The sequence below is a fragment of the Rhinatrema bivittatum genome, chromosome 5 (genome assembly GCF_901001135.1).
Source record: "Rhinatrema bivittatum chromosome 5, aRhiBiv1.1, whole genome shotgun sequence".
In the NCBI taxonomy this organism is placed as follows: Eukaryota; Metazoa; Chordata; class Amphibia; order Gymnophiona; family Rhinatrematidae; genus Rhinatrema; species Rhinatrema bivittatum.
Genome location: NC_042619.1, coordinates 28,037,423 through 28,050,953, shown reverse-complemented (window position 1 = coordinate 28,050,953; position 13,531 = coordinate 28,037,423). Strand labels below are relative to the sequence as shown.

Sequence of the window (13,531 nt, the reverse complement as noted above, 5' to 3'; positions counted from 1 at the left end):
TGGCCGACTATAGAAAGACACACATAGGTGCATCTGGTCTCCCATGGCGGTTCCACAGCAGCAAAATCACAGAAGAGGGAGGGGACCCTGTGCCAACAGGAAACCTTGCAAAGCGCTCAGCAGCAGCCCAGTGACCTACAGTGGTGCTCATAAGGTCACCTACCCTGGCAGAATCTGTAAGACATTTCATTTTAAGAAAAACGTGAGTGATCAGACAAAACACGTCTGTTTTTAAATGTGTTTCAATTGTGCTATTCTGTGATGCATAGCAGTGCAATCCTTAAATCATAGTAATAAAGGAAATAAAACTGTCCCGTTCAACAGTTGCAATGTTACTGCCGGCTGGAGAGCAGCGCCCTGCACAACACAAGAGCCACCCTGCCGCTGCCCTAGCCCCAATCCAGGACTGGAGGTGAGGGGACGAGGGTTTCAGGTGAGAGTGAGCCATAAGCTATCCAGATTTGGAATTATTTGTCTTACCTTGCTTTTCAAACTCCCAAATATTTGGGGCACATAGGGTGTAGCCCCCGTGCAAAGGAATCAGGTGCCACATAATACTGGGGGAGGACGCTTGTTGGTATGGAGAGGCATCTAAACAAGGTTAGGTGACCTCTACAGAGCAGGGACAGAGAAAGTCCAGTCCTTGAAGGCCACAAACCAGTCTGGTTTTCAGGATGTTCATCATGAATATGCATGAGAGAGATGTGCATGCAAATCTCTCTCATGCATATTCATGAGGTATATCTTCGAAAGCAGACTGATTTGAGAGACTTAAGGACCAGATGTTCCTCGCCCCTGGTATACAGAGATTGGCTGGTCCAAGGAGCAAGGCAGAGAGAGTGAATATCTGACTCCAAAACCAGCAAGGAAACTTCCAACTCACTTGACTCCTAGGCCGGGCTCACTCTGTGCCCTGGGAGGCCAGAAGGACTATCAGCATTTGAGGACTGAGGGTAAACATCTTTGTCATACTGGGAACCAAGAAAGATTCAGGACCCCCTTAGCTGGAATGTCCTAATACATCTGAGAGTCTCAAGTAATTTGAGCCTGTCAGCTCATGGAAGAAGGGGGGACTCGGCCCACTCCTGAGCTGCCTGCGAGTCTGAACTTTAAGCTGGAAGGCATGCCCTTATGGCAATCTCTCTTCTACTGCTCCTACAACTGTCTGGAAGCTTGGCTTGAAATGCGTTTCCTATAGAATTTTCTTGTAGTTGGACTTTTGTAAGTGTTCTCTCCTGTAAACGGCAGATCCGGTTTGGAATCGCAGCCAATAGAGGTGCGTGGACCTATTCCAGCATCTGAGCACCCTAGTTGGTTTCCCTAAATCCACTCCCAAGTTTGTACTGACCAGGGGCGTTTCTCCAACCCCAAAGAGACTGGGCCAGCCTTACCCACCTGAGGGCCTGGTTTTTCAAAAGGATTAAGGCAGAAGCCCCCATTTCTGTCCATAAATCTGGATTTAAAAACCAATTCGGGGTGCGTGAGAAAGTTATGCGCAGAACAATTCGGTGCACGCTTACTTGCATGGTCGGTACACGTTCAGGGAGCGGAGCTGGGGGCCGAGAAAGTGTAGAAAATGAAGGGTCACGTAAATCCTGTGTGCATAAATCCACATGGAAAAGTTACCCCTAGTCCTGAGCAGTTCCAAGTTTGCACGCATCTGCCACGGTGCCAGGTTTCGTGCATGCCCAGGAATTTTCAAAGCAGATTTATGAGCATAAATCCACTTTGGCTATTTGGGCTACAGAATGCAAATGAAAATAAAACAAATGATATCATGTGTGTGATTATCATACGTTTTACAACTCCTAAATAAGCAGAAAGGTGGGCTAAAACCCCAAATGATTAGTCCCAATTAGCACTGAAATTGCAAAACTCCCAAATGAAAATTCCCATTGAGATTGGCATCCACTAACCCAGTAACAGATCGATACTCTAAGGCCACGGTAGAAAGAGTGCGGCATCGCCAGGCGCACCCTCGTTCCCCGCACGCACAGTTCTCTTCACCTACCGCTCGATACTCTCTTCAAATTACATGCAAATGCATGCCGCGGCTGCGAAGCCTTAGGCAAGCGTTAGGCCCGCGCAACCCATTTTACTGTATAGAGCGCCTATACAGTATCCTGGGTTCGCGGGCCTAACGCTTCACGGCCGCGCTGGTATCTGTTATTTCAAATGTCATTTCAAATGACAGGTACCAGATGTTCCCCGATGCTCAGCAAACTTTCCCCCAGCCCCCGCTTACCTGCCCTGGCCCCGTCCAGTCTCCGGTGCAGCCCCAGTCCTGTCCCCTCCTCCCGAAGCAAAAAAAAACAAACCGAAAAAGTAGCAAGGCTCGGGCCTGCTACGGTAGTCCCTTCTCCCGATTTCGGCACTCAAGGCGGCCGGGTGGGCGTGCATTCATCCAGGCAGAGGGAGCTGGCGGTGAAAGCGGCCACCGGCTCCCTCTGCCTGGATGAATGCACGGCCTCCGCCGGCAGTGAATGAATGCCCGCGACGTCACGGCATGTGACCGCCTTGAGCGCCGAAATCGCACGGGCATTCATTCACTGCCGGCGGGGGCCGTGCATTCATCCAGGCAGAGGGAGCCGGAGGCCGTTTTCGCCGCCGGCTCCCTCTGCCTGGATGAATGCACGCCCACCCGGCCGCCTTGAGCGCCGAAATCGGGAGGAGAGAAGGGACTACCGTAGCAGGCCCGAGCCTTGCTACTTTTTCGGGTTGTTTTTTTTTTGCTTCTGGAGGAGGGGACAGGACTGGGGCTGCACCGGAGACCGGACGGGGCCAGGGCAAGTAAGCAATGTTTTTACACTTTTTTTACACCATTTTTTACACTTTATTCCCGTTTTAATTTTCGAACACCACACTAACACCACACTAACACCAAGTAGAGGGTAGCGGTAAACTAACACGTTAAGGCCGCGGCAAAATAGCGGGTTACAAAGGAGATAATCTGAGCGCGCGTCACAGTATCGGAGGGGAATAGCTAATTCCTTCATTATACAGCTAATTCGTTCATTTACATATCATATACATGCTGCGTGCGGAAAGGGTTATGCGTCTGTTTTAAGAAGCGCTAAGGACGCGTGAAACTGGAGACTGTATGGCTGGATCGCCTTACGCGTCCGAATTGTGCGCTCCCAGCACGTTACAGACGGGAAATCTTCAACCGCACGTTACTGTATCGACCTGTAAGACGTTTGGCATTTTATGGCATTCAAGGTGAAAGCTGTTTGTTTACCTTCACAGTATCAGAAGATATGACTGCTCACATTTACAATGGCAATGGTTATCTCTGCACCTCAGAACTAATACCCTAATGGAGTTTTATGGGCCCAAAAAAAAAAAATCTAGGACTACAATTTCAAACCTTTGCCCATAGGCTGGGTATCTGTGCATGAGAGAGTTACTGATAACAAGCAGCTCAGAAACTGGAGAATAATCAGCTTGCCTTAATGTAGGAGCCCAGCTTTCAGGGCTCACACTGCTTTGCCCAGCCTCTCTGCGGAGACAGTCACACAACTTAAAAGCTTTTCCCCAAACCTGGGCGGGTGGGTGGAAGATATCAGTTTTCAATGTCATGCTACTGCCGAGTTCTGATCCGTGCTTGCAGGGACGGACACCTTGCATCTGCCCTCAAAACAGAACAGCGTGCGCCACAAGCTGGTCCTTCGGGTTTCAAACCAGTGTTAACAATAAGCAGATCCTTGGTTATGCAAACAAAAAAAAAGCAGAAATCAGAGCCCTTCAGAAACCAATCAAGAAAAAAAAACAACCTAAATGTGTTTCCACTGCACTTAGCCACTTCTGGATTCTTTTGCAGCCACCTTGGCCTACTCTGTTCTGTTATGTGATCTACCTAGGGGAGGGCGAGGGCTTGATCCATCTTCAGTCCATGTTGTAGATACAGCCTGACTCCCCCCTTTGAAAAAAAAAGAGACCACTGTGCTTGGACGTGCAAGCGTCCAAAATGAAAATGAATTGCGAGGGCCCAAGATTATCAAGCTGCATCGAGAAAAGCCAGAGAAGGCTTGTGTTAGATCCAAAATATCCCCAAGGGCCTGTACTGCCCTGCTACAAACAAAGAACGCTGTATTCTCTTACATAAATGTGTCTGCAGATGTTAACTAATTGAACACTGATTTCAGTCCATCACATCAAACAGCACTCCCTGAAGCATTTCAAAGTTACCTGTGCTTTTCCTTTTGGCGAGGGCAGAGCTTTTCAATAAACTGTTTGACTTAAGTTAGTTTCTTCTGCACTAAGACACGCCGGCTTGGGATCAGCCTAAAATTTCAACCATGAAAGGCAAGAGGTGACGAGATTGGTATTTGGGCAGAGCAGCAAATAAAAGTATTTGCTGTTCAAAGCTGGAGCACAGACTGCCTGAGAGGTTGAATAGGGGCAAACGGTGCAAGGAATAAAAGCGTTTCAGATCCAACCTGCTCTCTGCCACAGCCGACTGGCTTCCCTATATGCCTGAGGCTCATTATCCATTTTCAAACATGCGAGGTTGGTCCCCTATAGATAAAAGCAGAGAACCAACACTGAGCATGCTTGGTCCGTGATGTTAGCAAGATCTAAGGACAAGAAGCCAAAAACACTTCTCCATACCATCCTTATTTATATATGTTTTCAAAAACACTTATTTCCAGAAGAATCCATCCTCACTCACACTGGGGAAAAAAAAAAGCAAGCCAGGAACGGGAAACTGAAGCCCAGTTTGGCTGGAGCAGCAGTGGCTCCTCCTGGGCCAGGCCTGAGGGGGAAATTGCTGTGCCTGGGCCACTGCTGCTCCAGCCAAACTGGGCTTAAAAACAAACAAAAAAAAAACCATCGTTGTCACCTGGCCCAGACAGAAGAGGAGAGTAAGGGCAAAGGTCAGGTCATTTCCTATATTTCTAGGTGATAAGGGTAGGTGGGCTCCAATGCATGTTACCGCAATGAGTCCTCTCTAGATGAATACCTTGCTTTGCATTTGTTGGACTCATGAGGGTCTTGTTTGGTTTTCCAAAACTAACCCAGACCCCATAAAGTACCTGCCTCTTGGGTTATCAGAAGGCAAGAGTGGAGGGGGCCAGCATGCCTATTGGTTGGAGGACCCTCAAGGCCCCAGACAACCAGCCGTGGATGGAGGAGAGTATTGTTTGCCTGTCATGGAGGCTGTCTGTCTGCAAATCGTGTGGTGCAGCTCTGGCAAATGAGAGCAGCACCAGTGTTGTGCCTGTCTCTCGTGCTTTTCCCTCCTCTCCTGCTTACGCATGCTGTGGCGCTCTCATGTCTGTGTTCGGGCGGCGTCCTCTCTTGCATGCAGGGGGAAAGGCAGGTGCTTTTTCCCCTGTCCCCCCCCCCCCCCCGGGCAGTGCCTCTTGTTCCTGATCTTCCCTGACTGCACTGTGCCCCTTGCATTCTTTGTTCCCACCTTAGAGAATGAATTCTCAGGAGAGGAACGAAATGCCGTCCTTTTGAGGCATCGTGACCCTTTGTCTAGACATGAGAGGGAAGTGGCAGCAGCTCAGCAGACCCTCCAGAAGCCTGGCACCCTCCCCCACGTCTGCCTCCCCCTGGGAAAAGGGAAAACATTCACAATTTGATTGGATATGAATTTTCTGGTTGACCTCCAGCGCGCTTTGTGGGGTTTTGTTTTTTATATAGGCCCAGTGCCACGTGTGCCTGCAGGAGCGAGTGCACGTACGCAGGGTAGGTCTGGACAAAGCATATTTGTGAGTGCTTGTAAGAGGGATTTGGGGAGGGGGCAAGGGAACATGCGGATGGTATGCAGAGATGCTTCGGCAGTAGGCAGGGACTGCACATAGCACAAGGTGGCATTATCTTTAAAAATATTTAATGCAACTGAAACAGGACTTTTTTTGCAACCCTCCCCGCCCAATACCTTTCTATCCCGATGGAATCAGATACAGTAAACGTGGAGGGGAGCCTGTGCACTACTGCACAGAGCCAAGGGCTGGCCTGAAGCAAGGTGGGAGGGGATAAGAGATTGGGGAGAACCAAGCCCTGGGTAGATGCAAGTGAAGGCTGCAGGCACCAGATCCCACTCGAGCTGCAAGCACAAAGGAACAGGAAGAATCTGTCAAAAACCAGGGCGGCAGGCGCTGGCTCCCATGATGCCCCCATGGAGTAAAAAGATAAGCAGCCCACTTAGAGCAGGATAAGAGGCCAAAGCCAGATACTGGGGGTGGGGAGCAGGAAGTTAATAGCCATCTCTGCTCCAGCCGTGGCCCTAGTGATAGACAGGTTACCCCTCCCAGGCTTGCAGAGTGTCTCCTGGATATGCTTTTCAGAGGACACCCAGACAAAAATATCCCTTTTTACAACTGTAGGTAATCAAACAGATATTCAAGGCTGCCGTTTATCTCCTGGAGGTCACAGAGGGTGAATCCACATCTATAGAGTGGGAAGAGCTGGTGCCAGGGTTATCCCTTTAAAAAGCAGACCAATTATTCAGGGGGGGAGGGGTAGGGGTACTTCTCAAGATCCCTCTCTTCACTGCTACGTTGTCAGCAGCAACAAGAGCTCCAAGCACATCCAGAACGGAGATCATGCTAACTTTACAAAAAGCTTGCACACAAAATCCAGTGAAGCCAAAGGAAGTTTTTCCTGGGTCTGAAAGAACTTGCCGAAAACTTTAGTGAATTTCTGTGAATCGACTCCTATGCTCAGATCTCCCCCCCATTCACAGAGAAAGCCTCAATGAATTCCCCCCCATGAATCTGGGAAGCAGCTGACAAAGTGTTGCTGGGCTTGAATAGCATTTCAAATTTGCTAGATTCTGCTTATGTTGGATTTGTCACACCACCTCTAGTGAGGCAGAGCCATCATTCCAAATATACCCAAGGAGGATGAGGACCGACGGAGTAAAAAAAAAAAAAAAAAAAAGATGGCTGCCTGGCTCTGCATTCCTTTGAACAGGGGAGGAGAGGAGATGAGGGCCTAGCGACAAGAGGATGGCCACCAAAAGGGTGCACGGCCTGCACCAAAAGCTTTGTAAACGATCCAGAGGGGAGGGTTATACGTGAAATACATCAAATGTATATCTAAAGGAGAACTTTTTCCAGAAAAGGTCATATGGAAGTTCAGAGGGGGTAGACACTGAATGACAGCATTTCTTCATGGAAAGGTTGGATGCACGGAACAGTTTTTCACAGGAGGGAAACCGTGACCGAATTCAAGATAACATGGGCTAAGCACAGAGGATACAAAGAGAAAGACTATTTCCATAGCACTGTGTCAGGAATGAAAGTGGGCAAATGGGCCTTATCCACTCAGATTGGACTTTTTTTTTTTTCTTTTAAAGCTTAAAAAAAGATCTGAGATCTTTAAGGCAGGCCCTGAGAAACGAGTACAGGCAAGAACCCGGGGGTCATCCCATAACCCAAGCATTGCATTTTAAACTTGTTTTTGAGCTGACGACAAATATTGGGAGCGAAACATTCCCGAAGGTTAGCAGTAGGCATAGTCCATCCCCACCCCCTCCATCTTTTGCCCTGTCGTCATGTCCTTCCTTTCCATCAGGCCTGTGCTCAAGTCTTACTTCCAATGCAGACAAACCAATGGTCCCAGCGTTGCAGCCAAGAGACTGGATGCTCTTTGGGGAAGGGACTGACTGCATCTGTTGTGAGGAGCCTGGCTTCAGGGCGCCATAAAGTTGCATCAAAATCTGAATGGCAAGCAATCCACTTTCTATTAAGATAACACGCTGGATCTGATAGTTCTGTGTGAACTCAGGCACCAGACTTCCATCTACGATGAGACTCTTGGCATTCGTTTAAGTAAATGAAGAATCTTATGAGAAACCTTGGAAGACTATAAGAGACGTGTTTGTGAGGATTTATAAAATACTCTCCCGCTGTGTCAGAAGGGCTCCCCATTACATCACGAGGGGAACAAGACAGGACAATGTGTGGGGTTTATGCCCTGACTCCAGGAGACTATTTAAAATGAGAGATTTCTTCCGTTTTATGTGCTGGCAAAGATCTCAGACACAAGGGCGCTGTGCCTTTAAGAACTGCTTTGTGGGTCCACCTTGGAGGTCTGGTTTCTGGGTCTCCTTTCAATTTAAAAAAAAAAAAAAGGAATTATGTTCAGGCCCTGATCTCGCTGAACTCCCCCCTCCAGCCCCAATATCCCCAAGTCCAGTAATCAGCTCTCTGTGTTGTATTTGGGTTCCTGTCGCTTTAAAAAAAAAAAAAAGCGAAACTCTCTCATGCCCTTGTGTTCTCCCATTTCAGAGGGAAAAAGGAGCGCCTGGGGCATGGTGAAAAGGTGCCAGTTTAAGGGATTTTTTTTTTTTTTTTTTAATTCTTACATAAAAAGGCTGCCGCGATCCCCTGTTTTAAACTGTTTCCTCCCAGTGGGGCACGATGCATGCGAGAGCCCCAAAAGCGAGGCATTGCAGGGTGGGGAGGAAGGACCAGGACCCCCCCCCCCCGAGGAGGAAGAGAAGAGGGGGATGGGCCGGGGAATCCCTACAAGAGGGAGGCCCGGTCTGTTCCCCTCCCTGCCGGGGTATAGGAAGTAGCGAGGCTCCTCTGCACAGCTGCGGAGACAGGGAAAGCAGCACCGCCATGCTGCAGGGACCCCCCTCTTCCTGGAAGGTGGGTGGGGGGTGAGTCACTAATCCCGGGCCTTCCACCACAGGCAGACACTGTGTAATTATATAAACAAACCCGGGAGAGGCGGTGACAGCGCACCCAGCGCCGCCGCAGACATTACCCGTAAGTACAATCTCCAGCGGCCCTGCCAGCTGACGGGGGGGGGGGGGGGGGGGGATGGACACCACTGCTTTCGTTTGAAATCTGCAGCCCTGCCATTCCCTGCTCGGAGAAAACGTCAGGCTCTCGTCTTAAAAATCTCTCCAGCTCCGGGTCCCTGAGAGAAAAATTAGGAGGAGGGGGGGAACCATCCGGCCCGTAGTTTTGAAAAAAAAAAAAAGAGGAAAGCTGCCCCAAACCCTTTTTCCCCAAAAGGCAATACACTTTACAGACGGAGAATGACAAATGATGGTGACAAAATCAGCTCTGGAGCTGGCAGCCACTACTGCCGGCCTGCGCTTTCAAGCTCGGGGTCTGCCTCCTCTCAAGGCCTCCCTCGTTTCTTCCCTTCAGACTGGAGTTTGTTAAAAGTCTCAGCCCCTTGAGCAGTTCAGGCATTTTGAGAACACCCCCCCCCCCCCCCTAAGGCGAGAGAAGCAGGAGGAGGGGATTAAATAAGGGAAGGTAAGAGGCAGGGAATGGCTGCAGGAGGAAAGGGGAGAGAGGTTCGGGGGGGGGGGGGCAGTCATGTGCATGTGGTGCGTGAGAGGGGGCTCGTAGTGCAGAGGAGAAAAAACTCTTTAGGGAAGGGAGTTTGCGACTTGGGCTGCATGCCAGGCACTGATGGCCATGAATATTATGATTTACCCAGCTACCAAACATGGGAGGAGGAAAAAAAATAAAGCCAAGAAAGGGCCAAATTGCAAAGCTGGCCTGGTGGCTCGGAGGCAGTGGTGTCCGCATCTTGGGTCAGATCTTCTGCAGAGGGTCAATGACCTCAGCCCTTGAGGAGGGAATGCAAGTCACCGCACAACAGTGACACCCAGTGGCCAGGCTGAGAACCTACGCCGAGCAGTGACTGGAGCAAGTGAGATAAGGAGGGGATAAGAGCTCTCCCCCCCCCCCCGAGAAACTGCAATGAAGGCTCCTGACATCCCAGCCCTAGTTCCAAGAGGGGCAGAAAAACTGCAAAAACCACGACCCCTTAAAATACAAGAGGTAAACTGATACTTTCAAGCCGCCCCAATTGCACACAGGCTCGGCTCTGGTGTTCCTCTGTTTATATAAGCAGCATATGCAAGTTGTCAAACCAAATAAGAGGTCACAAAGACTCACAGCACTGCAACAGCCTAGTCTTTCGCCCACAGTTGCTAACTGTCTCACTCATTTAAAAGCAAGCCACACCCCCTCTGTGCCAGGCACTATTTTAAAAACACCGCCCACCCGTTAGCAGTCTGGCATTTTGTGGACAAGTTCTTTACCGAAAGCCTACCACATCCTGCCCCCCTTCGTGTCCACGTCACATGCGCCTGAAAGGAATACGAAGAGATGCAACCACGGGGTCCTTTCCACGTGAAGAGAAGGAAAGATCCTGGCACACTCGCAGCCAGAGGGCGCCGCAGAGAGGACTGGAGGGACAGGGTAGAAGAGGCTCACCAGCGCAAGGCAGCAGGGTGGGAGAGGACTGCCACCGAGAGTGGGGTGGGATAGTGGAGGGGGGAGAAGACAGACAGCACTCCATGGAGCTGGTACAGCTGCTGGGGAAGAAATGCAGTGGTCTTACTCCCAGCCACTGGTATACCCTAAAAAACACAAAGGCACCGGAGGGCAGATGTGTGGGTACATGGGAGTGCATTCTCTCCCCACCCATGAGTAAGCGCCGGAAGGAGTGGATTTTGTGGCCTGCACCTTTCCAGTCTTGTCCTCGCTTCCTTCTGAACCAGTGGAGTGGGAGGTGCGGGCAGGTGGTCACAACCCCCCCTCACAAGTGAAAGTAACCCACAGCTCCCCCCCCCCCCTCCTGCTGATACAGGAGGCTCGGAGGGGCAGGCAGGGGAGTACCAGAGTCTCCAAGAAGAGCAGATTTCTAACGCCATTCACGCACAAGCAGGGCCGACCGGAACCGGATGACCCAGAGCCCCTTCTGCTGGCTCATTTTTAGCAGAAGAAAATTCAAGGTGCTCCTCAAATCACAGCTTGGAAACTCAGATGCACCTAATACTTTGGTAATTATTTTTCAGATAACACGTTTTCTTTTTTGGTATTAATTTTCATTCTTTTTATTCACAGAGTGGGAGGATGGAGTCAGAAAAACTACCTTTAAAGTAAAAAAAAATAAAGCTTTTTCAGCTGAGCTGAACTTCTAAAAGAAAAAAACCCATAAACCAAGAGTTTCTTAAAAAGGTAAACTATTTACCCAGGCCCTTGAAATTCGGCGATGCTCATCCCCCAGGTAACACTTCAAAGGCTCTGGAGCTGGGGCAGGAATCTGACGAGCCGAAGGCAGCGCCGGCTCCTGTGTCGTGCAAGTACATTTTGACAAATTAGCCTGACACAACTAAAGTAAATTGCTCACTGCCAGCCAGGGCGAGCAGCTGGCTCTGATTCAACAGCAAATACCAATCCCCCTGCAGAAAGCCGGACTACGGGTCCAGTGCATGAGGCTGGGAGCGGACTGGGCTGTCCTGACCAGCATGCGGCCCAGTTTTTGATCTGCGCTTAAATCAGGAAGACCGAATTCTATTTTGTAGAAGCAAAGGGATCCCCCCCCCCCGCCTGTTCAGATGTGGGAAAGACAAGCACAGGATAAAAACTGCCAAACAATGGGAGTCTAAGTATTCCCTGTTGGCAGGATTCTTCAAAAAAAAATTTGTCATGCATGCAAGTCAAATGATTACTTAAACAAGTTATAAATGGCTTGCTAAATGCGCTCGTGCGTTATTCATTCACTTCCACAAATATGCCACAAGAGTGACTTGCAGGGATGCCAAATGACTTAATAAAAAGGTGGGAGGCTTCAGGCCAGCCCTGACCACCCCCATCAGGATAGAGGGTGGGCCACTAACAGGCCAGGGTTTTCAGCGCATCTACAATTAATATGCATGAGATTTATTTGCATAAAATGGAGGCCGGGGCATGCAGATATCCTGAAAACCAGACTGGTTTCTAACACTCCAGGACTGGCATTGCCTGCCCTCGCAGGACACCTGGAACACCAAATTTCAAAATGATGCCAAGAAGGGACTCCAAATACCACAATCCATTTGAAAAAAAAGAGTCAAAAACCAGGACTGGCGGGAAAAAAAAAAGTCTCCCTCCTTGAGCTGTCACTAGGCAACGTGGCTTTTTAATCCATAGTAATATTCACCTCCCCTCCCTTCCAAATCTTGAGTGAGAAATGAAATGGGTGAAACAGGTTTCGAGCAAATTTAGGTTTCAGTCAGGACCCACTTAAACAAGATGTCTAAAAATCAAAAGCCCTGGCTGCGTTCTGCGCTGCGACACTCGGCAAGTGATTACACGCAGAGCCATGTGTGGTGAGGTTTCTACCGCCAGGACTCTATTGCAAAACAAAAAAGCTATTCAGTTTTACTAATGGGGAGGGGGACTTCTGGAACTGCCTGGATTTACCCCTCCGCATCACCATCTTCACTCCCGCCACGTGGCCGGACCATGAAACACTCTCCGGTCCAGCTTGCCTTTCAAAGCAGGGCCAACAAAGCCTCAATGCAACACAGAATGAGAGGTTAATCGCTGGTTCCTTTTCTTCTTGGAGGGGGGAGTGTTCAAAACAGCATTTTCTTTTAAAAAAAAGACATGCAATTCTGCATCCCTACTGCTTAGAACCATCGTCCCTGTCCCTGCATTTCAGGCATCCGTGGAGGCTGAGAGGAGAAAATCAGATTGGGATGACCACCCGAAGGGGGCGGTCTGAAAAGAATGGACAATATATATTTTTTTTTAAAGCTTGCTATCTCAGGAAGCACCCAGTGTCAGTCAATTGCTATATAGAGGGTCCACGTTCCCCTTAGGTAGAGTTAAAGTGCCCTCAGTGCAGCAGTCCACATGCAGCCCAGACCAGAAGCAGTCTGTAAGTATTCGCTGCAGAAAGCGTGAAAGCCTGCATATTTAGCATCACAAGAATAAGAACTTCCAAGTCCTGCAGACGTTTCCCCACCTCTATTTCTACACGGAACCATGGAAGCCTGCAGAGTTCTGCGGAAAGCGTTAGCAACTTATTTGTCCCGACGCATTGGGCGCCATTTTTCCCACAGCAAACCTGTGGTGGAGGGAGCAGGGGTGGGGGCCATCTCTGGAGGGGAAGCTGTCAAGTGTGCCACTCATGCACGGTGAGGAAAAAAAAAAACAAACATCTGCACATCTGTGCAGAAACGTCAGCAGCTTTGCATGCATGGCCTGCAGTCTGGGGGGAGAGCCTGCCCGCCGGCTTCCTGTGCAGAAACGTCAGCAGCTTTGCATGCATGGCCTGCAGTCTGGGGGGAGCCTGCCCGCCGGCTTCCTGTGCAGAAACGTCAGCAGCTTTGCATGCATGGCCTGCAGTCTGGGGGGAGCCTGCCCGCCGGCTTCCTGTGCAGAAACGTCAGCAGCTTTGCATGCATGGCCTGCAGTCTGGGGGGAGCCTGCCCGCCGGCTTCCTGTGCAGAAACGTCAGCAGCTTTGCATGCATGGCCTGCAGTCTGGGGGGGGGGAGCCTGCCCGCCGGCTTCCTGTGCAGAAACGTCAGCAGCTTTGCATGCATGGCCTGCAGTCTGGGGGGGGGGGGAGCCTGCCCGCCGGCTTCCTGTGCAGAAACGTCAGCAGCTTTGCATGCATGGCCTGCAGTCTGGGGGGGGGAGCCTGCCCGCCGGCTTCCTGTGCAGAAACGTCAGCAGCTTTGCATGCATGGCCTGCAGTCTGGGGGGGGGGGGGAGCCTGCCCGCCGGCTTCCTGTGCAGAAACGTCAGCAGCTTTGCATGCATGGC

General features: G+C 50.2%; 1 protein-coding gene across 3 annotated transcripts in view; it reads right to left on the bottom strand.

Moving 5' to 3' along the window:
* The window catches only part of TSKU (tsukushi, small leucine rich proteoglycan), a 32,595-nt gene that overhangs the window by 7,218 nt on the left and 11,846 nt on the right, over nt 1-13,531 (bottom strand). Inside the window, exon 1 of one of the 3 annotated variants that reach the window (XM_029602164.1) lies at nt 3,449-4,634. The exons of 1 other annotated variant lie outside the window; for it this stretch is intronic. The gene's annotated coding sequence lies outside the window, so the exon portion shown is untranslated. Of the gene's footprint in view, nt 1-3,448; nt 4,635-13,531 lie in introns of those variants that run through there. One more of the 3 variants, XM_029602165.1, reaches the window with a different exon arrangement.